Here is a 12,913-nt window from a genome sequence, read left to right on the forward strand (position 1 = left end):
AAGACTCTTCTAGGATATAACAGTGTATCTTACAGAAACGAAAACTTGAATAGGTTCGGATAATTAGAACATAAATAATACAAACAAATTCCTAATCTGCTGAACAAAATGTTAAATATAAACAAACATGTATTTTAGTAAAACAAGAGCCCATTGAACATTCTTCCTGAGGAAAGTTACTTAACTTAAGAGTTAAATTACAAGACTAAAAATATAACTTATAATCTCACAGTAACCAAAGTATTTAAATTGCAATAACTTTGGTATATGAAATTACATTTTGAGACTGTAGAAAAATCTTAAGTTGCTGTTAGAAAGGAACAAATTTAGCATTGCTCTTATGGCAAGCAAATCAAAGATAGCCGTTTGACTCTAAGGACTCCCTTAGAAAACAAATACTAAACCAAAAAAAAATTAGAATCCCATAGTGCAGTGGATATTTACATTTCTACCAAATTGGTATTTGAAAAAAAATCTGTTGGGATGATAAAAAATTCTTTAGCAGCTGTTTGAAATTAATCCAAGATGGCCGCTAGCCTCTGATGACTCTTAATGGTGATACGAAGATCACATAGTGAATTATAACGATAAACTAGACGTGGAATTAATTGTAAGTGAGTGTAAACAGCAACTGTACTCCAAAGGACGGTCTAAACAACATTGTTCAGTAGTGGTTAGTTTTACAACATTTAACATTTCCAAGTTAGTTTTACGTACAAACATGAAGCATTGTTTATTTTAAAAGTTCATACCGTACAGTAAACCTTTTACAAATATATATAACGGTTTACATTACATTTTTTTTTTCAATTTCGAAACAATTTTTATTCATAGATTTAGTGAAATTTGATGGAAAGTGACCCGATGTAAGGGGATTATCTTTTTGATTACCACTCTTTCAGACAGGTTAAAGGTTTATACCCTGGAATGATATAAGCCTGTCATATGCTGTGTCAGAAACTGTTGCTGCACGTCACTGATAACAGGTTCCGTTCCATGTTTGGACCAGCTTTTGTCTCGTTCATGTGACAGAGAATATTACTATTAACTGGTCCCAGCTACGGAACTGCTTTTGTTTGAATCCACAGTCGGAAGTGAGCTTTACAGATAGTAGGGAAATATTTTTTTGGAAATTATGCTGTAAGATGGCTTACCTATTTGGTAACAAATTATTTTAAGGAATTAGACCTTATAAAATACAGTAAACCTTTAATCAAGTGTAACTAAGTTTGTTTATGTTTACCCTTAACTGTCATACCAGTTACAAGTTCTCGAATCGAAAAAAGGCAATAATTACAAGAAAATACAGTTGAATACCACATACGGCCACATATTATCACGTATTAATGTCTGAATTAAATTATTTTGAAATAGTTCTTAAGAACTTTTGAACTTAAACTTCTTATTTTCAATTTTAATAATTTGTTTTAAATATTAGAAAAAAAGTAAACGAAAGTAGTCAGAACAAATTACATAGGGATATAGTCCTCATTCTAGAGCATAATATAAATACATCCATCATGCTCAAAAGTTAGTAGACTTAAGCTGTACAACTTAACGTATTTTAACTGATAGTGTTGTAAAATTTTTAAGTAATGTGTTGACTCACAAAAACGTGTCATTAGCATATTAAAAATGTTTAGAAACTTATTTATTAAATTTCTTTGCTGTCTTATATTTTACGCTAATTTGGCTCTACGAAACAGATAAAATTTAAATCAAAACAAAAATATTGTTATCAAACGCTCCGATATCTGTCAACAACACTAGATTTACTGATAAGGCCTATTACAATTCCAGCAACGATGAAACTGTCAACGCTGCTTCCATTTCATTATTTTCAAAACATTGAGCCACATTATTTGAAGTTGATTTAGCTAATAATTGTGGATCGTTATAAGAAAGCTTTATGCAAATTGTATAGAGCATTATTTTCATTCACGTATTCTAGTGTAATGCTTTACTTTGGAATCTATTTTAGCTAGTGTTATCCTAATGCAAACAGCATAAGAAGAAACGTTGACTATATTAATTTTCGATAAATGTTTATGAATATTTCTTTTTTGGACCATATCACATTTTTCATGGTATATTTCTCACAGCAGTTTTATTCAAACCCACCTTTTTAAGTTTTAATTTTACGATTAAGTACACAAACGCTAAACTTTCAAAATTCACAAATTGTTGAATGAATTTGATATAGTATTTAGTTAAAATATTTAATGAAATAAGTCACATTAACCTATATTAAATGCTACCTCGTGATAGCAATAGTTAAAGAGGGAAACATATCTGGTTACATCATGCAGAATACATCATGCACAAGATTAAAGATAGTTAAATTTATGTTTCAACAGAAATACGGATCTAAAATTAGTAAATCTCAACAACATATCTTTTACGCTTATTTCCGTGCCGTTTGCAAAGCGAAAGCTTCTAGTCTTTCATTATGAATAGATCTAGACTCGACAATGTACGTAATACATTTAAAAATGGTTTTAAATTCAAGGCTGTATCCTACACAAGTCTTACTCTTTCCCTAATTCAAAGTTAAAATAATGGTGCAGTTATAATTGCAGGAGCTATAGTTACGTAAGGAATAGCCTTATCTACCTTGAGGTTTGATATTGTATGTTGCGTTGTCATTGTTTCTATCCATATTGCTGTATCGCATTGTACACTTCAGAGCTTAAAACCTAGTATATGCAATCCTCTTATATGCGCTTCCTAATATTTCAAGTTAGAAAATGGTTGAGCATTGTAGGCTAATCCGTAATTTAAATTTGCTATAAACGTGTTTAAAAAAAGCCAAGCAAAAAGCGCGGGAGTTGTAGTCACGTGATTAATGGACTTGTCATGTTTTGGTCTCAACGTTCCGAAACAGGTGGTCACTTAGCCGTGAAACTTGGAGCTGACTTGTCTGGAACACTTATTGTAAGTTTCCTTTGTTGTAAGTTTATGATAAATAAATATAAGACAGATCATGACAAAAAAGGTATAAATAAATATCAACATGTGGATACAATAATATTTTGCAAATTGTAGTTATAAGTAATATAAAATTATTTTAAAATACAACTAGTGCGATATCCATTGATGTATACTTCCCTAGTATTATACATCAAAAGTGGTCATGTCCACCAATTGAGCGGAAGGAACAAAAAAGTTATAAAACATTTCTAAATTAAATTTGAAAATAATAGTATTAAGGCTTGTGCCTTATATAAATATACTAACACAAAATAAGTTAATTAAAAGAAGAGATTATAACATTGAAACACTTTTGTATTAAGAAAAGAACTACAATAAAATCAAATATAAAGTTTACAAACAGTCAGCTGATCATATGATAATTTTTACATTTAAAGTATAGTTGATGGCAAAACCATGTAGCCACATACTCCCCTCCCAGTGTCAACGAGGAACGTAACGATGCGGGAGGTGAACACTACGACCTGATCTTGTAAAAATCAGTGTTTTTTTAAGGTCAACATCTTCATTTCTGTCTTTGGTCTTGTCTACTTGAGTTTCTCTAGGTTTCATGTCATTTTTTCTTACGTTAATGGTCGTACCGTTCATAGAATCTTGAAGGAGGAATGCCGGTTTGAGTCGGTCAATAGAAATCGACGTAGGTCCTCGTGGAGTAAGAATAGTAAACCACTTGTCAGATCGCGAAACCACTTGGTAAGGACCATCATAGACAGCTTGCAACGGTCTTCGGAATGAATCATGACGAACAAAAACATGGTTGGATGTTCTTAATTCTGGATGAACAAAGACCTTCTTAGAAGAATGGTATTTGGCTTCTATTGGTTTGAGATCATTCATTTTTCTTTTCAGATTGTACACTAAATCAGGAACATTTGTTGAGGTATCTTCTGTTGTTTGAAAAAGATCGCATGGCAGTCTGATGGACTGACCTAGTGTCATTTCTGCAGCAGTAACATTGTGTTCTGGAATAATATAAGATCTTAGTCCCAGTAGAACCATTGGTAACGTCTGTGTCCAGTTAGATGTGAGTTGAGCCGTTAATGCAGATTTCAGATGTCGGTGCCATCTCTCGATCTTTCCATTAGCTTCAGGGTGATACGCTGTAGTTTTAATGTGATGGATACCGAGATGTTTTGTTAATTCCTGAAATAAATTGCAGTCGAATTGTCTTCCTCTATCTGTAGTAATGTTTTGAGGAACTCCAAATCTAGCAATCCAGGTGGAAAGAAGTGCTTCTGCAACTGTTCCAGCAGTAATATCCTTGATAGGCGTTGCTTCGACCCATCGTGTAAAGCGGTCTATGATAGTTAGCAAGTACGTAAATCCTTGAGAAGGTGGCAAGGGTCCAACTATGTCCACATTAATGTGAGAAAAACGTCCATTTATGTTGTTGTAAGCTCCAATCTCAGAAGTAGTATGTTTCCAAACCTTTGATTTCTGGCAAGCTACACATGCTTTGGCCCAAAGTCTGACATCTTTATTCATGGAAGGCCAAACAAAACGTTGTTTAATAAGGTCCAGAGATCCTTTGATTCCAGGATGTGCCAGGTTGTGAAGGGAGTCAAATAACTGTTTTCTGAACTGCTGAGGAATAAACGGTCGTAGTCTTCCAGTACTTGTGTCACAACACAGCTCTGAGCCATTAGGAAGTAAAATATTTTTGAATATCAAAGAAGTTGTGTTTGAGTACTTCAGGTTTTTAAGTTCAGCATCTTGAGATTGAGTTTCAGAAATTTGTTCAAATGATATAGATGAAGGTAGGTCAATAGCACTTATTCTTGACATGAAATCAGCAGGAATGTTTTGTTTTCCTGGAAGATACCTTATGTCGGTAGTGAACTGTCCAATGAAGTCTAGATGACGCAATTGCCTTGGACTAGATGTATCAGAGGGTTTATTGAAGGCAAAAGATAGAGGTTTGTGATCTGTATATATAACAAAACTTCGCCCTTCAAGGAGATAACGGAAGTGCTTCACAGATAGGTATGCAGCCAGGAGTTCCCTGTCATAGGTACTGTATTTTTGTTGAGTTGTTGTAAGGGATTTAGAGAAAAACCCAAGAGGTTCAAAGTTTCCATTACAAATCTGGTGGAGAGACGAACCTATAGCGAAGTTTGATGCATCGACCATGAGAGCTAAAGGAGCATCAGGAGATGGGTGTGCTAGAAGTGTGGCATTGACTAGCTGGCCCTTTGCATCCTCAAAAGCTTTCTTAGATTCTGAAGTCCAAATTATTTTTCGTTTATCAGACTTATGTGTACCCTTACACAAATCAAATAGTTGTTGCTGAATAGCAGCTGCGTTAGGAAGTGAACTTCTGTAAAAGTTTATAAGTCCAAGGAATCTACGAAGCTCAAGAATGGTTTCAGGAAGTTTGCAACTAACAATAGCTTCAACTTTATCAGGAAGAGGAGAAATTCCTTGTTTCGAAACTGTGTAACCAAGAAAAGAGATCTCAGTCACGCCAAATACGCTCTTTGACGTATTAATATTAATGTGATGCTTATTAAGTCTATCAAAAACAGTTTGCAAGTGATTAATATGTTCATCTTCTGAGGAGGATGCTACTAGAATATCATCTAAGTAACAAAAGGTAAACTCTAGATCATGCAAAAGAGAATTAATATATCTCTGGAAAGTTTGTGCAGCATTCCTTAATCCAAATGGCATTTTTAGAAATTCAAATAATCCAAAAGGCGTTATGACAGCAGTTTTTGGAATGTCATCAGGAGCTACTGGAATGTGATGAAAAGCCCGAACAAGATCAATTTTAGAAAATATAGTTTTTCCATTTAACTGGCTGTTAAAATCATGCAAATAAGGTATAGGATATCTATCAGGAACTGTTTTTGCATTTAGGGCACGGTAATCCCCGCAAGGTCTCCATGCACCATCAGTTTTGGGAACTAAATGAAGTGGACTGGACCAACAGCTTTTTGAAGGTCTGCAAATGCCTAACTCAACCATCTTGTGAAACTCATTTTTAGCTACCGCAAGTTTTTCTGGAGATAAACGTCTAGCTCTAAAGTTCACAGGCTGACCTGTTGTCTGAATTGAGTGAAAAACTGTGTCCTGTGAAACTTGAAAATTAGGATTTTCTTTCAGTAAATTAGGATATTGGTTGATAAGTTTTGAGTATTTACCTTTTGGGTCAAGAACCAATACAGATTGTTGATTTGAAAGTTTTTGAATTCCAATAACAGATAATTGAGTCCTGTTATCGATTAGTCTTTTATTTTTGATATCAACAAGTAAACCATAATGTGATAAAAAATCTGCGCCAATTATGGGTTGGGTTACGTCTGCAACTATGAAAGACCAGACAAACTTTCTTTTCAAGCCTAGATCAAGTTTTATGTCTTGTTTACCGTACGTTTTGATAACAGAACCATTGGCAGCATATAATTGTCTATTACTTACAGCACATTTGTCTTTGTTTGTGAGAGGCAAAACAGATATGTCTGCTCCAGAATCCACGAGAAACTTACGACCACAGGGTAAGTTGGTTACAAATAAGCGGCGAGATTGAAAGCCCCTGTCATCCTGAGCCGCATTTAGTGACGGGGCAGGAAGTTTTCCTGTTGTGCATTCTTTATTGGTGTGAACAAACAAGGTTGAACACATTTTTTGGCATTTTCACCAAATTTGTTATGATACCAGCAAATTTCACCTTGATCATTTCTCTCTTTAGGATAGTAATTGTTCTTATGTTTGACTGGGAAGTTGCGTTTACTTAACTTAAGAAGTCCATCAATAGACTGAGTTAGTTCGCTGACTTGTTTTTCTAAGTTGGCAATCCGATCACTAGATTGCGCAACATCTCCTTGAGCACAAACGTAGTTGTCGACAGCTGATAGTTCAGCTATTTGGTCACCTAATTTAGCTAAGTCATCAAGAGAATTGGTTTGAGAAGCAGCTAGAGCAGTACGAATGTGACTAGGTAGACGTTGTAGAAAAATAACTTTCAAAAAAACTGTCAGTTACCTGTGTGCCTGCTAAGGTTCTCATTTCACGAAGAAGAGTTGTCGGCTTCTTATCTCCGAGAAAAACTTCTGTTGTCAGTTGTTTTAGTTTGGCATTTTCTGAAATTTCGTATTCTGAGCAGAGCCTTTCTTTTAAGTCAGAGTAGGGAGTTTGAGACAAAGGTTTGGTAATAAAATCCGAAAGGTGACTTGCAACTTCATTGTCCAGTGAGCTCATTACATAATTGTATTTAGTTCTTTCCTTTGAAATTCCATGAAGAGAAAACTGACATTCAATTTGATGAAACCAAAGTGAAACATTTTTTGACCAAAATGGTGGAATTTTCACTTGAATTGTTGAGATTTGTGAAGCCTCTGGTGTACTAGGAGTTGGAGTAGGATCTTGATTATTCATTATGATCCAATTGAATTAATGACAATAAAAAGTACAGTAAGGGGTCACCAAATAAGGCTTGTGCCTTATATAAATATACTAACACAAAATAAGTTAATTAAAAGAAGAGATTATAACATTGAAACACTTTTGTATTAAGAAAAGAACTACAATAAAATCAAATATAAAGTTTACAAACAGTCAGCTGATCATATGATAATTTTTACATTTAAAGTATAGTTGATGGCAAAACCATGTAGCCACAGTATATTAATAATAGCATAATAGTAGTAACAATTGATTAAAACTTTTAATGATCAATACAATACTTCATCACAAGTCCCTCCCCCCCGTTTACTGTTTTCTTGTAACTCCCCCTATAAAATATTTCTCAATTAGCAAGCCCTTGATAGTTCTTGATCTTACACTCAACAACGCATAAGACAAAATTTTGATTTTCCCAGGTCCACTACAGCCTAATCTATAGTAAATACCATTCAGCACCTAGGGGAAGGGTCAACCGTGGGCCCTGAGGCCCAACTGACTCTGCTATCAAAGTGGCCTCCCTTATAAGCGCGGATTTTATCCCCCAAATGGTGGTCAAAAGTACTCAGTACCGGGCCCTGGTACTGAGCTCCTTTCCCAGCACATTATTCTGAGAGAATTCATCTGGGTGTAAAAAAACTTAATCACTTAAACAAATAATTTACAACACAAAAATATAATACAAACAAATAAGAAAAATATCTAGATAGGTAAAATAAATATTATGTTGATCCCTTAATCATGTTTTATGACTAACTGACTTAAATTAACCCTAACAATATATCATCTACATGCCGTTAAGTGAACAACATTGTATTACGGTGAAACATTTTTGATGTGTATCCTACAAAAAAAAATAAAGAAGTTTAATACGAGAATGTTTTGACCCAACAACATTCAGCCACAAAACTCCAACGTCCAAAACAGGAATGTAATAAAATGTTTAATATCTGAGAACCACAGCGGGTCTGGTGTCGTGAATATGTAGAGGTTGGTTAGGTTGTGATGTTTGGATAAACGGATTGTTCAGGATTTGTTTGAGTGAGGATACTTATGGTGACGAAAGAATGATATAGTGTTGATCGTGAGAAGAAGAAATTGAATTTGACAAGATTATGTATAGTGATGAGAGGGTATAAAATTAGTGAAGGATATATTTTATATTTATATTAGTTAGTACCATTGACTTTGCATACTGAAGTATGCAAAGTTATCCCTTATATACGTATCTGTAGCTTGTATCAATTTGAGCACAATGACCTAGATACACAAATCTCTTATAGTGTTACTAATAGTATATATTTTAGATTTTGTCTGTACAGTTTAATAGATGATAGAGATTTTTTTACGAAGAAACTATTCGAGATGGTTTTATTAAAAGTTGGTGCATCTGGATGCTAACTACATTTCATAGCAGCAGTAGCATAGTAGGTTTTTTGGTTTATTGAAGCCATTTTTATCCTGAAATTCACTTTGAAATACAAACTGTTGATTCCATACACTTTTTACTCCCAAATATACTTTAAACCCAGAATACTCTTTAATTACGTAGTAAACGTTTGCAAATTTAAAGTTAACATTGAGGGCCGAACGAAAGAAGACAGTTTGAAACCAAACAGCTGTTAGTTCGGCTACCAAAGTTGCAAGTTTTGCAACATTGTATTAAATCTCATCGGATCATTTCAATGCGGTCTACTGTAGTGTACTTTACACAACCAGCAGTTGAAGGGTTTTACTTATACAGAACAATTTAGTCCAATCGTCAGTAGAGAGCCAATTACAGAGGATTATGAGGATCTAGAGCTCTTACAACTGTGAGGCAACGCTAAATATGTTTTGTTACGGGATTGAAGCGATTGGTGTGAGTAACATATTTACAAGTATCGTGTAATGTAAAAGATTATCTATCAAGTGGCAACTAAAAAAAAATATTCGCTCAAAAATGCTAGTATTTTGAAAGTGTTTTCTATTGCAATGTTTACTGGTAAATAGTACTGGATATACTATTCTTAACCTAATGATTGTCGGAAATTGTAGTATAGACATAATTTTTACATGGTAAAATATTAAATGTCACCATACATTTTACGGTACAAGAATTTAAATATAGAGACAAGAAGTTTTTATCGACTTAGAAACTCGTCTTTTACAAAAATAAGCTACAGCTTGAAGTGGGCTAATAAACCGTCAATTCATCGCATAGCTAGATATGGTATAATATTATTGATGCGATATAAACATTAGAACCGTACATAGGCTTACCACTACTTCAGTAATTACTAGGCACAAAGCAACACATTATTCGCTAAAATATAATACTTTACCGTTTTTATACAAACATTATTTTTGCTTCAATCCGCATTAAATGTACAATTTACAACATATTTACAATAAATCACCCAATATCTCCCTATGGCTGTGATTGATACCAGGACTAACAAGAGTGTCCAGTGACCAGCTGTTATTGTAGAGGTCATTTCTCACACGGGCAAATGTCCAGTCATGTGACTTATGAGACGTATGACCATCAACCGTCCTTTTCTGGCTTTTGTGGGCTACTTCTGGTTTGTATGAAATTTGTTAAAGTACTCTGTGCAAATAGATATACATATATTGTAAAATAAACACCAGTTCTTTGACTTGAAGACACAAAAACATTTTACTGGACCAAGAAAATGATATTTGTATATTTTTATTGTATTTAATGTAAATATCCTCCTCCTTATAAAGAACTGCTTATAAAGAAATAATTTGTTTCATACTTTTTTAAGCTAAAACACCCTATTGTCTTTATATCTTTACTTTTGATAAAAACCTGACTTAACAAGAACGCACATAAATCACAATGCACTATTTACTTCCAACACTGTCAAATACTTCCACCGTTGCCAGTAACCGCAAACGTGTTGACCAGCACAACACGGTCCCAGTTTACGATAAGTAAAACTTGTTTAAATTTAAGTTAATATTTTTTTTTTTATTATTTTTTAGTAAGAAGCGAATAAATTATTGGACCTAAATTAAGAGCTACGTAGTACGTTCCTAAGTACAGTTAGTTGTCTAAATCTTCCATCGAACTTCCTGTTTCCTTGCATATAAAAGACTGTAAATGTAGTACATACTAAGATTTAAAAAATGGTTTCGAACAAATCAAAAGTAATGAAATGAAAGATTATTTATTTTACCAGGCAAAGTTAGGGCTACATGGCCCTTTCTTACAGTTAACCTGTCAAAATAAATACAAATACAATTAAATTTCTTAATATAATAGGTATTAGATTAAGAGAGGTGATTAAGAAAGGTATTAAATTTGGAGAGATGTAAAACAGACACCGAATAAAGTAAACTATCCATGGCAGTAAACGATATTATAATACGGTTATTAACCTCTTGGTCAAGAATCATCTAACCCTCATCTAATCTTAAGATTCATCTTCTTTAAGTATCATCTAATCTTGGTTCTTCATCTAACCCTTTTCATATTACTTGATGCTAGGAGTAGAGGGTTGTGACATTATTTTGGTAGTGATTGGTGCGATGTGATAATCCAGGTATTATCGGCAACCAAAGTCCCGCTTCATAAATTAGACCAGCTCTCTGCCCCAATAATAAAACAGACAAACGTAAGACAATTAGTGACATCTCGATTTCAAGCAGGTGTAAAATACAAGTCGACTCCAAGTTTCACGGCTAAGTGACCACCTGTTCCGGAACGTCAAGGCCAAAACATGACAAGTCCATTAATCACGTGACTACAACTCCCACCATTAACTGTGTAATCAATATAACTTTGACTTAGAGAACAAGTAAAAATCAAGAAAGTTGTAGCTACGTTTTCCACCTTTTATATTCTCTAGACATTTTTTAAAAGTGTAGTTACCAAGGCCGTGCAAATATAATAATAATGTTTAAATATTATATTATAAAAATTTTTGTAATATATAATATTATATAATTTTCACAAGTTAGTATAATTATAACCTTTAGTATAGGTATTTACTTTGAAACCCAGTTTTTCTTTTTTAATGGTGACAATGCTTTAGAACAGCCTCAGGTGTACCTGAGCATTGTTAAAATCAACATTATCATTTTAATTTATGTATAATATTTTATATTTTAGGGTACAATTTAAAATCTTATATTTGTCTTTGTATAAAATCTTTGTGTTTGTGTTATAACATTCACTATTTACTATTTTTCACGGTTATTTTGGCAACACCTACATTTTTATACGTTGAGTTAACAGTTCGTTGCCCTCCTACCATTTACATTTAATATTATTTGAATAAATAATAATGCTAATGGCCAATCGGTTCACTCCACTTCCCCAGGTCCAACAGTCCAAGCCAAACCTCCTCCACAGTCTATAGTCCTAGCCCTCGCCTCGTACCTTAGTTATAGTCCAGCTTCCATCCTGAGTTTGGTCGTTAGCCGTTTGTAGTCAACTATTTTAATTATTTAACTTCCTAATACCCGTACAGTGTAAGACCATCATGTGTAAGACCATCGAAGTAAGTGATGCAACAATTGGAGTTGTATTATTTATTTTTATGTGTAATACATGATACACCAGGGCAACGTTATTATAATTGTGACGTCTAGTACACACACACACACCACACACACACGACAAAATAAAATTCAATTTTAAGCTTCGAACACACATGAAGAAAAATAAATACAAAATTTTTGGAACTATGATAAAGAATTCAAGTTTATTGGCCAAATCAACTTCAAACGATGTGGGCCAATGTTTGTGAATATGATACAAAGTAACAAGCGTTGACAGTTTTATCGTTGCTGGAATTGTAATAGGCTTTATCAGTAAATCTGTGTTATTGACAGATATCAAATCGTTTGGTAAAAATATCTTTGGTAGAATGTGTTTTGTCTGTTCCGTCAAGCCATTTTACTATTGTTTTAAAAATACAGCTAATCATTAATATTGATTTCCATTTATTACAAAATAGTTGTAATAATAATAATTCGTTATAAAATAGTCGCTTTGTCGGGTGACTGTAGGAAAAGGGTGCTTTGTATTAGATCCATCAAGAAAGTATAGGCTTGTTTCAATAGCAAAGAGAATTACTGACAATCAAACAGATGTGGCCATATTAAAGTCTTGACTCAAAGTAATATTTTATTTTTATTTTGCCATTGTCCATTGTGATTTTTAACAAGACTAAGTGAAAGTCACGTTGGATGTAAAAGGGACTACAGTACCAATAATTAAGCTGAAAGGGGTTGCATCTTTTTAGAATGTAATATTTAAACCCCTAACAATTTATCGAAAATTACATTCTTCTGTATAACGTTGTAGATCTATTTATATCTTTTTATATTATACAAAAATTGAATATAATAATTTTGATGAGGATTATTGGTTTTAAGCATCATTAAATATCACAAGGATCACAAGTTAATAATTTTAAAAATAGTTTCTAAACACTCTCAAGAGAAGTTAGAATATAGAGTCATTGCACGAGTTACACTAGTTTGGGGAAGTCTTTCCTAAAATTGT

This window comes from Macrosteles quadrilineatus, unplaced genomic scaffold (assembly GCF_028750875.1).
Source record: "Macrosteles quadrilineatus isolate MER2022 unplaced genomic scaffold, UCM_ALF_1.0 Scaffold_6__1_contigs__length_79288215, whole genome shotgun sequence".
In the NCBI taxonomy this organism is placed as follows: domain Eukaryota; kingdom Metazoa; phylum Arthropoda; class Insecta; order Hemiptera; family Cicadellidae; genus Macrosteles; species Macrosteles quadrilineatus.